The sequence below is a fragment of the Vombatus ursinus genome, unplaced genomic scaffold (genome assembly GCF_900497805.2).
Source record: "Vombatus ursinus unplaced genomic scaffold, bare-nosed wombat genome assembly UNPS02012147.1, whole genome shotgun sequence".
NCBI classification, from domain to species: domain Eukaryota; kingdom Metazoa; phylum Chordata; class Mammalia; order Diprotodontia; family Vombatidae; genus Vombatus; species Vombatus ursinus.
In genome coordinates this window covers 450,129-468,408 of record NW_020951925.1, presented here as the reverse complement: position 1 = coordinate 468,408, position 18,280 = coordinate 450,129, and the positions used below count along the sequence as shown (strand labels likewise).

At 50.7% G+C, this 18,280-nt stretch overlaps 1 protein-coding gene across 2 annotated transcripts in view; it reads right to left on the bottom strand.

Moving 5' to 3' along the window:
• ADARB1 (adenosine deaminase RNA specific B1) overlaps positions 1 to 18,280 on the bottom strand; it is a 124,247-nt gene that overhangs the window by 94,126 nt on the left and 11,841 nt on the right. Inside the window, exon 3 of one of the 2 annotated variants that reach the window (XM_027857432.1) lies at positions 1,446 to 1,479. The exons of the other annotated variant lie outside the window; for it this stretch is intronic. The gene's annotated coding sequence lies outside the window, so the exon portion shown is untranslated. The remainder of the gene's footprint in view (positions 1 to 1,445; positions 1,480 to 18,280) is intronic. 2 annotated transcript variants of the gene reach the window in all.

Sequence of the window (18,280 nt, the reverse complement as noted above, 5' to 3'; positions counted from 1 at the left end):
GTTGTGTTTTCCTGCAGCCCATGACGGGATTCTTCCACAAGGCTGGCCTACAGATGAACCCTAAGAGATGGCTGGACCATCCCAGATAACACCCACAAGCACCTGGTGGACGACAGCCCCTAACTACACCAGTAAATGCAGCGCGCTGAGGCTGCCAAGCTCCTCCCTGTTACAAGTCGGCCTGGCTGTTTCCAGTGCCAGAGCCTTTCCAAGCTGGTATGGATTGAGCATTCGACGTGGCGAAGCTTGGCTCCACGTGGGTAAGGGGCTCTTCTGGCCTTCCTCCATGTGCCCAGCGTGTACCATGGCACTCACTCACAGTGAAGTCTGTGATAAACACTTGGGGACTCTGCTTAGCCCAAAGGCTGAGTCTGCACGTCCCAGAGTCTGGGAGGCCTGACCACGCCCAGGTGAGGGCCTAGACACAGGTTGGCTACCAGGTGACTACTTTGCAAGCTGCAGCAAGCTGGTGGTGGAGGGAATATGCCCACCCCATATAAGACACCCCAAAGAGTCTTTCAAAGTCGATGTATTTCAGTGACATTCAACAGATGTTTACAAAGCAAATTTCCATGTTTCCAAAATTATTTGGTACGAAGCCCTCGATAAACACTTTTAAATCCCAGTAGATACAGCAGAAGGCTCATCACCTGAGCTTCTTGGGTGTTTTGCTCAACAGGTTTTGAAGACGTCATTCTCTGCTGATTTTTAAATGAGCACATGACACCCCAGTTTCTTGCTGCGGGACACCTCCTGGGCCTGCATTAACCTCAGCCAGGTTCCCACTGCCTCTGCCAGCCAGGCACAGAGAGTTTCGTGCTGCCAAACCACAGTCTGCCCTGGGCTCAGAGATGGGATGCTAAGGAGGTGGTGCTGAAAGAAGGGTGGCAGAGGTGCAGACGGCTGCCTGTCCTGGGCCCCTCCTCTAGGAGGTCAAAGGGAAAAGTGCCGGGGACTAGCAAACCTTTTCTTTTACTTCCTCAGGAAATTTGGCCAGAAGGTGCAGTTTCCATGGAAACTCGGAACCGGAAAATGCTGTCTCCCTCATGGGTGACTTCAGAGTGGCAGTGCCCCCGGGACAACCTGGCGGGGCCACAGCACTATCTGTTATATCACAAGGTCTGTCACCCCATGGGCTCCCAAGATTTGGAACCACCAGCTGTCCTGGAGGCACTGGGAAAAGAGGCCCCCCTCTCAGAGGGCCACAAACAGCAAAGCTCCAGGTAGCGCCTCACCCTAACGAACCTTTGCTGTGGAGCCAGACTCTGGGCCAGCCTTCTACAAACCAGCAAGCAAACAGGACAATAACCAGGCAGAACACGCTCATTGATTCACTTCCTAAAACATGACCCAGGTTTGCCCTTCAGGAGACTTTTCTCAAAATGATACTCGACTTTCAAAGTGATTTCATAACATAACACAGCAGATGGGAGTTATGGTCTTACCTGATGAACAATTTTAGAAGAAAAGTCTTGAGCCCTGCAACCCAGAAACAAAAGGAGACATAAGTGGAGACGTTCACCCCCACCCCCAACCCCCGTAGTTAGGGAGGACCCATAGAATAAAAGGGAGGATCTTTCCAAAACTCAAGGAGAGACTGGCACCATAGTGAAGCAACTGCCAGGGGCTACAACAGACAATTCTCAAAAGACTCAAATCAAACTCATCTGGAAGAACAGGCTTAGACAAGAGAAATGATGGTGGCAAAGCTGGGAAGGAGGAAGACGGGTTAAGTGATTATTGTTCTGGCTGATGAAGCAAACTTTTAAAAAAAATTTTATATTAATTTATTTTGATTTATCAATAATCACTTCCATAGGCTCTTGAGTTTAAAATTTTTCTCCCCCTCCCTCCCCACCACCCTCCCCAAGACTGTGCACAATCTGATACAGGCTATACATTTACATTCATATTAAGCATATTTTCACATCAGTGATATTGTAAGTAGAAATTAAAACCAATAGGAGGAACCATCAGAAAGAGGAAACAAAACTCAACAGAAGAGAAAACAATTAGCAATTCGGCTTCCATGGTTCTTTCTTTGGGTGTGGATGGCATTTTTCATCACAAGGCCTCTGGAGATGTCTCAGATCCTTGTATTGCCAGGAAGGGTTAAGTTTATCAATATTAGTCATCACATGACATGGCTGTTATTGTGTACAACATTCTCCTGGTTCTGCTCACATCACTCAGCATCAGTCCATACAAGTCTTTCCAGGCTGACGAAGCAAACTGTAACTGATCTTTTATCCCGAGCTCTTCACTATGTCTCCTCACATTGTAAAAGCTTGCCTCTCATTCCAGAATAGAATAACTATAATTCTAAAATGGGGAGGGGGAGGGGGGAGGGACAGGGGGAGAGGGAAAGAGGAGGCAGAGGGAGAAGAAAAGGAACAGGGGGAGGGAGGGAGAGGAAGACAGACAGAGATTTTCGGGCAATGAAGTCATTTGGTCTATCATCTTGGGGTTTCTTTCCCTTTCACCAGAACAATCACCAATTCTAGTAAGGAAGATAACACCAACATGACATATCTAGAAGCTTGCTGTGTCCAGTGTATAGGGTGGAGGCATTAGCACTAAGTGGGGCTGAGAAAGGCTTCCTGCAGACAGGGGATTGGATCTGAGCTTGAAGAGAGTGACTACGAGGTGGCGGGGAAAGGGCAGTTCACTCGGAGCACGAGGCACAATCAGTGCAAAGGCTCGGAGGTGGGGATGCAGAGCTTTGTCTGTGGAACCGCAAGGAGGGAGGCATAACCAGATTGGAGAGCCCCGAGGAAAGGAAAGTGTAAGAAGGCTGCAAAGCAGGAGAGGGACAGCTTATGAGGAGCTTTAAGAAATGCAAGTCAAAACAACCCTGACTTCAGCTCACACCCACCAGATTGGCAAAGACAACCACAAAAATGAGAGCAGTATCTGTGAGAGGCCCTGTGGGGAGCTAGGCACACTAATGCAGTGTGAGAGTTAGGAACTGGTCTGACGGTTCAGGAAAACCACATGGAGTCATACCAGAAAAGTCATTCACATGTACAGCCTGTACATCTCCTCTCTGACCCACCACTAGCTCCCCAAGGTGTCTTTCCTAAGGCAGACAAAGAAAGGTCCTTTAGACTAAAGCTTGTGCGGCACGCGCACACACGCATGCACACACACACACACACACACCACTTAGCAAAGACAGCAAAGAACCTGTTGTTGTTTGTGTTGTTTGCGAAGAGGACGGTGACATCAGGAAGGTGAGGCCATGACATACAAGTGAATTGGGTTTAAGGGAGGGAAGGCTGTGCAAAGTCACCGGCCTCACTCTCTCCTCCAGAGCCTGAATAGAAAGTGGGTCCACATCCACAGGGTAATGACCTGGGCATCAGACAGGACAGCAGTGCATTGTGAGAGAATAAGCATGAAAGCTGCAGGGGCCTTGGGAAGACAGTCAAATAAGACATAGTAGGTGTGACCAAGGACCACACTAAGGCAACAGAAAGCAAAGGCCTCAGGACTGTGCCCAGCGTGTGGCCCACCCATCCTCCCTCACCAAGAGCTGTGTGAGGGGACACTCACACATGCATTGAAACCTCCAAGGACCAGGACAAAGGTTTGGGTCAACAGGAAGGAAAGATGTAACCCAGAGGCAGCAGACGACTGTGCCCGGGACCTCCAGAGGGTGATGGAGATGGACAAAGGGAGCCTCAGAGGAAGCTAGGGGTGGCAGGAAAAGGAGGCCCTGGAAACAGCTGATTATGCCCACTCTGTTATCAGGACCACTTTCTCTCCAGAAGAATGAGTATCCTAGGGTGGAGAGCCAGGCTTCTATGGAAAGAGAGACGGAAAGAATGGAAGGTAGAAAAGTCTAAGAAAAAGGAGATATTCTTGCCCCTCTACTGGGGGCCCCAGAGAACAGAGTGAGGAAGGATGACTGGACAGAATGGGGCCAGGGAAGGTTCAGGTAGATGGGAAGGAGATGTGAGGAATCAAGAGAAAACCCCATCTTTAAAGATGAGTTCACAAAGACCTATTTTGAATTCAGATAAACCCAGTGAAGTTATATCTAGAAACAGCAAATGCTTGTGTTCACGCCATGCGAGCCCCGAGGGGAGTCTTCTCTGAAGATGCTGGGGGGAGCACAGAAAGCTAAAGCCTCTCCCTTTTGTCTTGTCCCTGCCCCCACCCCTCTTCCCTCCCACTGACACAGCAAGGACGGTCTAGCGATGAGGGCGGTGACAGGAGATAGCTGGTCTGAAGAGCCCGGCCACAGGCCTGTCCCATCCTGAGGGAGCCCATGCCCACTTCACCTCCCACCTAAACCAAACCTAGATGAGCGTTGTCCTCCTGCTTCTCTGGGGCGTCTCCACTCCCGTGGGGGGCTCTCTGGCTGATGAACTCAATAAACCCTTGTTGGTTCCTAAGTTTATGGTAAAGGTTTGGTTTAGAGATTTTGCTTCTGGTTCTGGTTCGTGGCAGCCCCGACAATTCTCAGCACTGGCTAGGTTGACGTGGGCAGCCACGGCCACTCCTACAGATCCGTGAGCTAGAGAGGGAAGGATGGTCTGCCCACTGCTAGAATCACCAATCCCTGGAGCATCAGTCATGCATCCACAGGGTGGGGCCAGATGTGCTGCTAGAAATTATTGCAATGGAGATGAGGATGATAGCTGAACACAGGAAGGGGCTGTCAGGGCAAAGAGCACCTAGTGGGAGGGCCTGAAGCTTAGAGGGGTTAATAGCTTTCCCAGTGTCACACAGCAATTAAGGATCAGACTGGAACCCAGCTCTTCCACTAGCAAAGCCCAGCCTTCTCTCCACCACAATACTGTCTCTACCCAGAGAGACAGGACTAGATGCATAGACCTTCCAAGGGAGGAAAGTCCCTCTACCCAGGCAGGTCATGCAGGTCAGCAACTTAGAGTCTTCAGAGATGCCTGAGGGGCCTCCTCTGTCCCCAGGCCATGCTGCCTCCCCTCGATCCTGAGGCTGCTTTGGGTCAGCAAACTCTGTCATTTGTGCTTCCAGAGAGCATCACAGCATGTGCCCTTCCCTGCGATGATGGTGGCCTCTCTGCAGTATCTCCATATGACATTTTGGTTTCTTTAACCAAAACCTCTGGAAGAATGACCAGGAGATACCCACAGACACTAACATATTCTGGAGGAATGACTGTGTCCAGCCAAATCACCAGAGTGAGCTCATTCAGCACATGTGTGCCTGGCCATGGGGAGGGGAGGCCTAAAGGCTTTGTAAGAACCTCTGGGATCTGCCCAGAGTGACCCTGAGGAAAGCAGCTGCAGCCTCACCATCAGGAGAGCACCCACTTTAAAACCCACACACAGCGCTTTACAGACACTAACTCTTCAGATCTAACCCCAAAGAAACTCTAGTGTAATTTAGGAACCCTTTTCTACTTGGCCACTGGGTGTCACACTCTCCTAAAAATACCCAGGCAATACCTGCGATGTTGCAAGACGGTGATGAATACCCCCTCATCGCTAAGCCCAAAGCCAGTCCTCCATGCCCTCTTAAGACCTTCTCCATTGCTCTTACTCTCAACTGGGGACTCTGCCCAGCCCTAGAACAATACTACGCCCCTGGTCTCCAAGAGCTCTGGATCAGAGAGTAGCACCAGACGGCAGCTGGGAGGACAGGAAGGCAAGGAAGCTCTCCGTGGTACTGGAGTCACCATTGGTGCCAGCATCTCTAGGGGATGTGCTCTGGGGGCAGCTCCATCTTCTACTGGAAGCCTTTCCCAAACCTAGCACATGCCAGGTGGTGCCTGCCCTTCCAAATGTCCTTGGATTTAACTACTTCATACAAATAAATATGTGTGTACATATATGTCTCTGTGTATACATATGTGTGTATATATGCACACGTCTATACATTTATATCTATTATATATATCACTTTATATTTAGATGGCAAACATTTTTGTACGTTCTCATTGCCCTCCCCTATTAGAGCAGAAGCGCGCTGCAGCAGGCGATGTTTCATTCTTTGTCCTCGGATCCCACAGTCATGCCCAGTGGCTGGCCTAGAGCAGGCTTTTAATCAATGTTGGTTGATTAATTCATAGCAGCATTATTGATCACTGCAAACAAAACAAAGCTAGAAGACATGAACAGGCCAACAGAACCACAGTTAGTGAGGCTGTGGTTCATTAATGTCATGTGATTCAATCGATGAGAAAGACCAAGAGATCCAGGGTGGGACCTCTTGAACAAATTCAAAGTGAGAACATCGAATCTAGAGGAATAAGTGAGAGGCTAACTCTGCCCATCTGTGAACAACAAAGCACACTAATGGAGACCTGAAGGGGGTAACTGAGAGCTACTAACTTCATGTGCTGAAATTCATTAAGATGGAAATCATTACTAAGCAAGGGTAGTGGGTGGGAAGGTAAACATTTCTATAACACCTACTGTGTGTCAGGCACTGCACTCAGTGCTTTACAAATATCTTGTTGGATCCTCATAACAACGCTGAGAAGGGGGGGGGGTGCTGTTATTATCCCCATTTTACAGATGAGGAAACTGAGGCAAGAAGAGGTTAAGTGATGTGCCCTGGGTCACACAGCCAGTAGGTGCCTGAGGCTGAATTTGAACACAGGTCTTCCAGATCCTAGCCCAAGCACTCTGTGCATGGTGCATGGTGCATGGTGGATGGTGGTACCACCAGACACCTTAATTGGGTCTATTAACGCGTAATGATTTACTTTCTAACAAAACATGCCCTAGTTTGTCTAGTTGATTTTTAAAAACAAGGATGCTCAGCAGCCCAGAGAACATTAAAAGGCCTAGAGGAAAGGGTAATACTTTTACTGAAGACTCAGAATGAGATTAAGGGGCAGTGATGGGAGCTGCTGGAGGGAATGAGCCCCTCAGAGGATCCCAGAGGACCTCAGTAAGTGCTTGCCCCTCCCCCCAAGCTCCCTTGAGAATAGCTTTGTCTTTATTCACTGCGTATTGATGGGGTGGGTTTGTCAAGGTCCTTCTTGTCTAAATAAATGCTTTTTCATTCATTCATTTAGCATTGACTCAAGGCCCTTCTCCATGCTGTTTGCCTTTCTCTGGACAACCCTCAGTTAGAAAACATCTTTCCCGAATGTGGTGCCCTATAATGAACACAATACAACACTCCAGGCCTCCAGAACCCAGGTCTGACCAGGGCAGAGTACAGAGTTGCTATCACCTCTCTAATCTTAGAAGTGATGGCCTCCTTAATGGAGTCCAATATGGCACTGGCTTGTCTGGCTACCACCTCAAACGACTGACAAACAAGTATGGAGCTTGAAAGTCTAATAAGACTCCCAGATCTTTTTCAGACAAACTTCTGCTAACCAAGCCTCTATCATCTTGGACCCATGAAGTCAATATTTTGAACCCAAGTATCAGACTTGACATGTATCCCAACATAATCAAACCTCATTAGATTCAACCCAATGCTTTGTCCTATCAAGACCTTTTTGATGCTTGACTTTGTCATCCAGAAGGGTAGTGATCCCTCCTGGCTTTCGGTCATGCGCAACTTTGAACAGCAGGCCTTCTAGGCCTTTATAGAAGGCATTAATTGGTAAGAATGTTAAGCTACACAGGACTAAATACAGATCCTCAAGGCACTGTATTAGACACCTCCTTCCAAGCCGATACCAGATCATTAATGACTCCTCTTTGGGTCCAGCCATTCAACTCATTTTAAGTCCATCTAACTGTACAATTGATCGATCCTTATCTGTTCACCCTTTCCATTAGAATAGCACAAGATACATTATTAAAAGCTCTGATAAAGCCTAGGTGAACTGTAATCAGGATATGCCCTAATCTACTAGTTTAATAACCTTGCCAAACCAAAAATAAAAACCCAGTAAGGCGGTAGTAGACTGGCCTGCTCTTGATGAGGCCAGGCAGGCTTCCTCTTCTGGATATCACCAAACCCTCCCTCTAATGACATCTCTAGGATTTTGCCAGGAATCAAAGTCAAGTTCACTGGCCTCTACTTTCCTGATGCTGCCCTTTCCTTTTCGGAAAATCAGGACACAAGCCCTTCCCTGGTCCTACACCAGTTCCCTCATCACCCGAGAGCATTCAGATGTCACTGACTCTTGTCCCAGATCTCTTTGCAACTGGTTTTTCCCTTCATTTCTTGAAGCACAACAGTATTCCATTCCATTCACATACCACGGCTAGATTCCAGAGCATTGGCTACCCGCCCCCCCATACCCACCAGAAAGATGATGGACCAGAGCGCACAATCAGAAACACATTTTTGGTTGTGGCCTACATGGGAACTGGTTTTGCCTGACTACACTTACAGGATACAGAGGTTTTCTCTGTTTTTCTCTTTCTCTGTCTATCTCTGTGTCTGTCTCCCTGTGTCTCTGTCTCTGTCTCTTTCTTTCCAATGGGTGGAGGGAGGTGTGAGGGAGGGAAAAATTCTTGATAATTGGAAAGTTAAAAAAAATAGATCCCTGACTGTTGTTTAGCACAGGTGACTGCTAGCTCGTTCAGGCCCAGAGGGTGCAGCTCACCTGTGCCATAGGAGTACAGAGTCTCAAGGGTGGGCGGGCACTCTCACCAATCCTCCTTACTAACCTTAGGGAGTGAGCCCCGTTGGCCATTGTCACACAATGTAAACATCCTCTCCCTTGGTAGAGAAGATGGAAGGTGAGCGGCCCAGCATCCTCTCAGTGGCCGGTGTGTCCTGTGACGTGAGACCATCTCTGATTCTCAGTTTCCCTCAAATGCCTACAATACCAATGAAACAAAACTGCCCTTGGTTTGTTCTCTTGCACTTTCTCTGAAGGCCCAAGCTTGTCCCAGGCACCGAGACTGGCACTGCATTTCCCTTCAACCCGTGCCAGCTCTGGTTCTCTGCCAGCCCCAGCCTCATCTTCTCAGCTCAGCCAGCTCCTCTGTCTCTAGAGAGGGCCCCAAGGAGTCTGCCATCTTCCTTCTCTTCCTCTCCCGTGCGGTGAGGGACTCCTCTCTGTGCCTCACTCGTGGCACTCACTCATCGGTCTCCATGCCCCCCATCCCGGCAATGCAGAGTCCCTCGCTCCCTCTAAGGTGCCATCTTGGGAATTAAACCTCCCTTGACTCTCCCTCCCAAGTGGCCCCATGTCTAGCTACCTTGTGTATGTCTCTATTTATTCACTTTCTATGGATTTTACACATACTTGTCAGCTCCCCCTCCTTGGGAGGAAGGGTAATTTCATTCTTTGTTCCCTTTGTTCTTCTATCGACAGCACCTAGCACAGTGCCTGGCACATGGTAGGCCCTTGTTGAACTTTGAAAGATTTGAGAATTCTCATCCATGCATTGACCCTCCAGAACTCCAGAGAACCAATGATGAAACCTGCTCCCCGCCTCCTAACAGAGCTGAGGGACTCGGGGTGCAAAATGATACATACATTCTTGGATATGGCCAATGTCAGGGTCTGTTTTGCTTGATTCTGCATATTTATTACAAAAGTTTTGTAACTCCTCCCCCAATAGAGGAGGAGATAAGAAGAAAAATAGATTTCTATTCATTAAAGAAAAAATCTGAGCTGATATTGTTTAGTCCTTTGAATAGAAGGGATGGGGCCTAGACATGTGATTTCATTGGTACAAGGAACTCCAGGGGAAAAAACAGCCTCCACCAGTGCAGGCTGGCACCTTCTTTGCACCTGAGAGTCTTAGAGTCACCTAGAGAAGCAGCAGGTGAAATGATTTACCCTGGGTCACCCAGTCAGGTGGGGTCAGAGGCAGACACATTCCTGGCCCCAAGGCAGCTCTTGATCCACACTTCCACAGGCCTCTCTCCCAGAATGGAAGATGGACCAGCAGTGAGATCAATAAAAGGGAATGTCATTTTGTTAACCAAAGTGGAAGCAGACCATCTCTTAGTCTATCAGGGACCAAACCAAGCGAGAAGGTGTCCTCCCATTACCATCGACCAAGGGAAAGTGGAAACTCCCTTAGGTGTTTTAGGCAAATGGATCTTTGCCAAGGCTATGTGCCAACAGGACATTGATCTCCTTGTTTGGGAATCCTGAAAACTTTAACGGAAGGGAAGCGCTTGCATTTCAGTGGAATTGCTTGGTTTTGTTTCCTAATTACCATAAAATGTGAATTGGAAATGCCTTGAGGAGGAAGGACTTGTTTGATTTGCCAGAAAGAATTCTGTAGGTAAGATCTCTCTCTCTCTGTCTCTGTCTGTCTCTGTCTCTGTCTCTCTCTGTCTCCCTCTCCCCCCCACCCCTTCCCTGCATGCTTGTATATTAGTAAAAATGTATCTGGCTAAAATGCAGGGCAGAGAGAATGGGACAAAAATGATGTCCCTTCCACCTCTGAGATTCTGTGGCAGAGTCCCTGAGGGAGGAAGCTTCCCGTGGACAGAGATGGCCTCTCCCTTGCCCTCCCCCACACTCAGCATGGCGCCTGGAATAGAGGAGGGACGGCAGTGGCTGAGCTCATCCCACCAGGATCACCAACATGGCGGAGCATAACCGTGGGCGCTGCCACCAGTGGCCACTACTGTCCATCTGCCTTGGGTGGTCAGCAGGCAGAAGGCACCAAGGCCAGGACTTCAGGGCATGACCAACACAGCCCGCCCCCCAACCTAAAAAGGACCAGGTTGGACTTGGGTCCCATCTCCCAAGGATTTGACCTAACATGTGAGAGAAAGGAGGCTCACCCTAGGTGATCAGTTCCCAACTTCCCGGGAAATGTCCCCAGGGCTGCCTAGAATAGAAACGGCTTAGGAAAAACCTGGCAGGGGCTGGGCTTCTCCCAGACGCACCTGCCATTCGCTTTTTGCCCAAGGCCAGCTTTTATAAGCCGGTATCTGTGTAAAGGGCAGCAGGGTATTTATTCATTGTCCAAACAGTGCCACCACGTTTGGACAAAAGGCCACGACCCACGCACCTCACTCACACACAGCACCCTCAAACTCAGGCACAGCCAAAGACCCAACATGAAGTCACGATGGGCCTGACCCCTCAAGGCTCGCTCCTCTCTCAGTGACAGACACGTGGCCTTGTCTAGCTGAGGAACATGGCGGCCAGGGACAGGGACGATGTCAGACCAGGATGCAGGGAAGTTTCACACTTAACTCCCTCCCCTGCCCAGGTATTAAGTGCTGACTGTTTGCTCCCAGAGCTCACCAGGGAGACAAAGGGGATAGCCTCTGCCCTCAAGGCTCTTCTGAAGGAATACACCCTGTGTGCAGATGGAGGAGAGGGAGAAAGACTGATGACCCCTGACAGGGGCCCTGAGACTGGAGATAAGGAAGAATGTGTCCAGAACCAGGGAGGCAGGAGACGAAGAATCACATGTGGGGAGTGGCTCAAACACACAGCTCCCGAGGAGTGGGAAATGTGGATGAGAACCGAGCTAGAGAGGCTCATGGGTGCCAAGCTAATGCACATGCAGTGGTTTGGGGCCCCAGAGTCAGAAGGATGGATTGGAGAGGCATGGAGACCAAGTGGAGGCCATTGCAGTAGTCCAGGTAAGAGGCTCAGGTAGGCCTGAGCTAGGCTGGGGCTAGGGGAGGGAAGAGAAGGGGGTGAGTACAAGAGACCAAGAGACGGCATGATGTAGAATCAGCAAGACTCAGTGAGTGTGGGCTGTGGGTGGGAAGGGACAGAGGACTGAGGGAGGAGTCTGCAGTTATAAACGCTGGTAAGCAGAAGGGCAGAAGGAAGTCTGGAGGAGAAGCAGGGCTACCCCAAAGATAAGCAGGTCTACTATTCTGGACCCCTGCCAGGTAACAAGGGGGCACAGAGGACAAGTGCTGGACGTGGAGTCAGGGACACTTTGACATTTGTGGCTAACTGCTCTGTGCCTCAGTTTCTTTATCTGTAAAATGGAGATAATTGCACCTACTTCTCAGGGTTATTGTGAGGACCAAATGAGAGCCCAGGCCCTCGCCATGAACCAGCCTCCCTGGCCCGCCCCTACCCCACTGGGCCGGGCAGCTTTGCTACCTGCATCACTCAGTAACTGCTTTATTTGGCCTCTCATGGCTCAGGTTAAAGCAAATGCCAGGGCTGGGGATTTCTAAAAAATTGGTACTGTGGAAATGATACAATCACAAGCTTTATTGTCCGGCAAAGTGTATGCATCCACTATTGCAATATAAATCGACAGAGATTTGCCCCCAGCCAGAGGGCGAGGGAGCTGGGAGGCTGCAGTGCCAGGCTCGGAGGGGGCATTCCTAATCGGACCTAGATGTGCCGGGGAAGGTCTCGGGGCCCTTACTGGAACCCAAGTTGGTGAAGCTCAGGTTGGGGGAAATTCCTTTATCAGGACCACAAAGTGGTGGGAGGGTCTAAGACATCAGAAGGAGAATGGTTCAAGGTCCCTCAGCTGGTGAAGCAGCCAGCCTTATGTGCCCACCATGGAGTTAACAGTAGAAAAGAACGGTGTGTCTGCTGGCCTCAGGGACGCCATACTGGAGTCACAGTCTCCAGTCACCTCTCCTCCTTGGAGGTTCATGCTACTTATCTCTAACCCAATCAAAATCCTGGGAGCTGTGGTCCACAGACCACATCAGTCTCCTCCTCTATGAATTCTTCACAGAGCTTACAAGTTTTCTCACCTCCCCAACTCCTACCCTCATGTTGGGGGACTTCAACATACATATTGATTCTCCCTCTGATTCCCTAACCACTCAGCTCTTCAATCTACTCTCCTCCCATGGCCCACTCTCCCCCCCACCTCAACTACATACAGAGATAGTCACCCCTTCAATCTTGCCATCACTCACAAATAAGCCACCTCCATGCTCAAGAATTCTGAAATCCCCTCATCTGACCAATGGCTTTTTACCTCTTCCTCTGCCTTCTCTTACATAACCCTACTCATCACCCTCACATGACCTTCAATCCCTTGATGCCTCAGCTCTCGCCCAGGCCATCTCTCCTGCACTAGTACCTCTCTTTTCTCTCACCCTGACACTTTGCTGAACCAATTCAACTCTACGCCATCCTCCTCTCTTCAACCTCTGGCCCACTTATCACATCTTAATTAAGCCCAGCCAAGCCTCAGCCTTGAATCACTCCCACCTTTCACTGCCTTCACGCCTACACACCTGCTACTGAATGAAGATGGAGAAAATCACGCCCCCATTCTGCCTGGGTTCCCCTCAAATTTATGCTACACAACCTTAGCTGGGCCCTCACTGGTGCTGGGCAATCCTTCTGTATCTCCTTCATCACCTCACTGCCCTACTCTCCACAGCAGTTCTTCCAAACCTCCCCATTTCTCCTCAAACCTCCCATGGCTCTCTCAGCTGACTGCCTCAGCTTGCCTCAGATTTTACAGAAAAACAATTGAGGCTGTTTGCCATGAGCTTCCCCTTCTCCCCTCTTCCTTATCTCCTACCATTTGGTGCCTTCTGTGACAGTCTCCTCCGTCAGCCCCGTCTCACATGATGTGATAACCTAACCCCTTACCAAGGCCACCCTGCTCAAGCAACCTCAGTGTCCTGTCCCCTCTGTCAGCCCCACTCTCACCCTTATTTTCACTTTCTCCTTCTCTACTGGCTCCTTCCCTCCTGCCTACAAACATGCCCATGTCTCCTCTACCCTGAAAAAAGCCCTCACTTTACCCTCCCATCCCTGCTATCACCCTGTGTCTCTTTAGTCCTTTGTGGCTAAACTCCTCCAAAAGCCTGTCTACACCAGCTGCCTCCACTTTCTCTCCTCTCACTCTCTTCTTAACCCCTGACAGTCTGGCTTCTGATCTCATCATTACACCCAAACTGCCCCCTCCAAAGTGACCGGCGATCTCTTAACGGCCAAGTCCATGGCCTTTTCTCAGTCCTCATTCTCCTTGACCCCTCTGCAGCCCTGGACAGTGTGGGCCACTCTCCTGCTGCATACTCTGGTCCCTCTAGGTTTTCAGAATACTCCTCCCCCTCCTGGTTCTCCTCCTACTTCTACGAGCACTCCCCTCTCTCTTTCGTTGGGTCCTCTTCCAGACCACATTCTCTAATTACAGGTGTCCTCCAGGGCTCTGCCATGGCCCTCTTCTCCATCTATGCTACTTCCCTTGGGGGTCTCAGCAGCTCCCATGGATTTAAAGACCACCTCTATGCTGAGGATTCTCAAATCTACCTTTTCTGCCCCAACCTCTCTGCTGACCTCCAGTCCTGCATCTCCAGCTGCCTTTCAGACCTCTCAAACTGGATGTCCAGCTTCCATCCAGTCACCAAAGTGATTTTCTTAAAGCCCAGGTCCCACCATGTCACCACGACCCCCTCAACACAGGCACAGACATGGACACAGACACAGACACAGACACAGACACAAACACAGACAAAAAACCAGCAAACCCCAGGGGCTCCCCACTGTCTCCAGAATCAAACACAAAATGCTCTGCTTGGCCTTCAAAGCTTTCCTCACCTGTCCCCTCCTTCCCTTTCCAGTCCTCTTTACTCGTTGACATGTGCTCTTTGGTCCACTGACCCTGGCCTCATGGCTGTTCCAAGAACAAGACCTTCCATCTCTCGGCCCCTGGAGTTTTCTCTGGCCATCCCCATGCCTGGAGGCGCTCTCCTCACGTCTGCCTGATGGCCTCCAGCTTGCTCTGTATACATTTGTTAGCCTGTTGTCTTGCCATCAGATTGTAAACTCCTTGAGGGCAGGAATTGTCTTTTGCCTCTTTTTGTATCCTCAGCAGGCTTAGCACCGTGCCTGCACATAGTAGGTGCTTAATAAACGTTTATTACATTTGCAATGCCCAGAGAAATGTCCAGGAGGAGGTGAGTAGCAGAAGCCAAAGATACCTGATGCTCAGACATCAAAGCAGACCGTCGCTGCTGCTCGGTCATTTCAGTTGTGTCCAACTCTCCATGACCCCATTTGGGGTTTTCTGGGCAGAGACACTGGAGCGGTTTGCCATTTCCTTCTCCAGCTCTTTTTACAGATGAGGAAACTGAGGCCAACAGGGTTAGCGACTTGCCCAGTATCACACAGCTAGGAAGTGTCAGAAGCAGATTTGAACTCGGGTCTTCCTGACCCCAGGCCCTGTGCCACCTAGCTGCCCCAATCAAAGCAGAACAGTGTCCAAATGTGCCACCAAACACCTCTATGACGAAGGTGACTGACACCAGCCTCAACAACCAAAAGATGAGCAGTGAAATCTCCACAGTGGCCACAAGGTGGGAGTGTTTGGCCACAAAAGGGGGCTTTTGGCTGACTCAGGTGTAGCAAGAAATGAGGAGGGGGTTCTGTCTTTAAAACATCCCTATTACAGACAACTTTGAACCCTGAGGACGCTTCCAAGGAGGAAGCCCTGAACGGGTAAGCCCAGGTAAGGGTGCCCTTCCCCCTGCGCCCTCCCGATGTGTGGTGGAGCATTCACACAGTGAATCTAAAAATCTGGCCACATTTCTGCTCCCCCTCAACTCTGAATCTGCCCAGAAAAAAGAGAGGAAAGTGCTTAGCACTCACAGAGTGACTCCTTTAGAACCACACTCCCTGGGGACAGGGCAGAGTGGAGGTGGGATGTTAACAAAGTCCGGTGGGGCCACCACCAAAGAAAAATGGGACAGTCGTGACCCATCTGTCATAAGCTTCCTCAGGCATCCAAAGAACATTGGGAGTGGGAGGTGAAATGCCATAGGCGGAGCCCCAGTGACCAATCAATCAAATAGCCCAGAGACACACTGGACACCGGGCAGATCCTGGATGGCCTTGGGTAGGAGGTGGCATAGACTGGAGCCTGAAGAAGGCCCGGCCTTGTGAGAGGCAAAGGTAGGGGGGCATTCTAAGGGCACTGAATACTGAGGCTCAGTGAAGAGGATGCTCGCCTGGCAAAGGCAGGTGAGAAGGCGATGCCTGAAAAGGTAGGTTGGGCCAGAGAAACCCCTTACAAGCCCCTGAATCTTCCAGAGGGGGGGTGACCGAACTGGGCCCGGTTTGGGAAGATATTTGGGAGCTGCCCGGAGAGGCCATTCACTGGAAGCTGAATGCAGGAAGAGGCTGAGGGTGGAAGGAATACGGGCTGAGCAGGACGCCAGTCTGAGAGCCGCCATGGACGGCGTGGAATGAGAGCGAGGACAGAAAAGGCCTCTGGATTCAGCAATGCCCGCCGAGACAGGAGCGGAGGGCTGGAAATGGAACCTGGAAAACGATGATGAGAAAAGCAAACTCTCCCTGTGACCTAAGGAAACCCCTGAAATCACCACCGAGCACGCTGAGGGATGCACGCCCTCCAAGAGCATCCCAGCAACACTGCCAAACAATTCTAGTCCCCAGGGCAGGTCTGGGGACCTCCCTCTCCCCTCAAGGACCATCTGCTGGACGCCCTTCATGCAGGTGCCTCTGGGCATTCTGGGTAGGAAGGGCCACTTTGAAGAATTCCCCCCAAAAGGCAGAAATCTTGGGGTTTGTTCTACCTGGAACTGAAGACTCGGGGAAAAGGGAAACAGGGTCTCTAAATCCAGAGCAAACCCTAAGCGCGATGTCACGACCTGAGCTCTCATTGTGAGAACAAGCCTTTGGAATGGACAGAGCCCTCTGCCAGGGTCCCCTGCTTTTCACCCCCTCCCAGAGACCAGACGACTGGCTGCTCAGTCTCATGCTTGACTAATGGGGGAACGCCCGTGAGCCGGGGGTCCGCATAGCCCAAAGGGAGCGCCCACTCTACTAGGAGGGTAGAATGGATGCACCCGGGCTGAGGAGCCAGACAATCTCAGGAGAGAAATAGTGCGGGCCACTGAGGGATGAGGAATCGCTCCCCATCTGGGTCTACAAGCAAGCCGCGAGGAGAGAAGGGGGTGTGCGAGGGGACCGACGGTAGGAGGAGCTGGAAGAAGCGGGAGCAGATTGGCTGGAGGGGCCGAGGACGGAGCTGTGCCCAGCAGAGGACTGGAGGCAGGAGGAGCCACTGTAGTCTCTGGAGCAGACGAGTGACCTGGTGAGACTTCACACTGTGTGAAGGACGTCACAGTGCCGCTCGCTGCAGGTTCCAAGAACCGCCCTCCACAGTGGAAGCCAACAACGCACCCACACACCATAGAAACCACGCACGGAGTCTTATCTAAGGGTCATCCCGCCACTTCCTGCAGCTTGCCCACCACTCATCAGCATTTACACTCCCATCCCCACCCCTGGAAATATGGATTCTGCCCCTGTGAAGTTGGGTTCTAAAATGGGGGGAGGGGCAGAAAATAAGTATTTATTAAGCTCCTACTATGTGCTAGGCACTGGGCTTGGCGCTTTACAACCATGATCTCACTGGATCCTCACAACAACCTCCTTCTCCCCATGTTATAGGAGAGGAACCCAAAGCAGACAGGTGAAATGACCTGCACAGGGTCACACGGCTAGGAAATGTCTGAGGCTGGATTTGAACTTGGGTCTTCCAGACTCCTGGCCCCGAGCTTTGTGCATGGTGGTGCCCCTTAACTGCCTCTGACAGGTGACCCTTCCCCTCTCCTGGTCCTAAACCAGGCCTCCACATCTCCACTGCCCTGTCTTCCTGCCCACCCCCCATGTGATGTCTCCATGCATTAGAATGGAAAACCCTCAAGGTCAAGGCCTGTCTTTCCTCCCCCTATGGTATTCCTGAGCTTAGTGCAGGGCCAATGTGCTACCCTGCCCTCAGTGAGCTCCCAGTCTAAAATACAACAGGGAGCTGAAATATGGAACAGAACCTGAGAGGGATGGTTCCACCTAACCTGGTGCCCAGCACACCTCAGGGTCTTCGCAACTGCTCACTGAATGCAGCTGAAGCCAAGGTTGATTACAGTCACCAAACAGAGGGACACTGAGGGCCTGGAAGGACAAAGCTCAGATCTGGGGCTCAGGAGAAGACAGCCAAGGCTGCAGTACAAGAAGGAGGGCATTGTAGGAGCAGGGGATGGTGTGCAAAGGTCTGGAGGGGTGAGAGCATAGGGTATGTGAAGGGGATAGCTAGTCATGTGTTCAGGCCGTACGTTGAGTTCCCAGAGTCAACCAGTACCAGGTAAGGGCTCTTTCAGAGGCTGAAATTCTGGAATTCCATGAAGGCTTGAAAGTAGGGTCTTGCATGCAGGCAAATAACCAGGGCTATTTGGGTCACAGCATCAGTGATGGATGGATTAGGCCAAAGACCTGGGAGAGGCCGGAGGCAATTAACAAGGGGACCCACACTGAACAGTATGGGAGAGGGGCCGCAGATATAGTGGAGGTGAATGGAGAGACAGAGCCAAAGGGGAAACTGCATATGGAAGTGGTACAAGTGCAAAGGGACAGGGCAGGGTAGCAGAGAAGGGGGGAGAGAGAGAGAAGGGGAGAGAGAGAAGGGGGAGAGAGGGAGGGAGA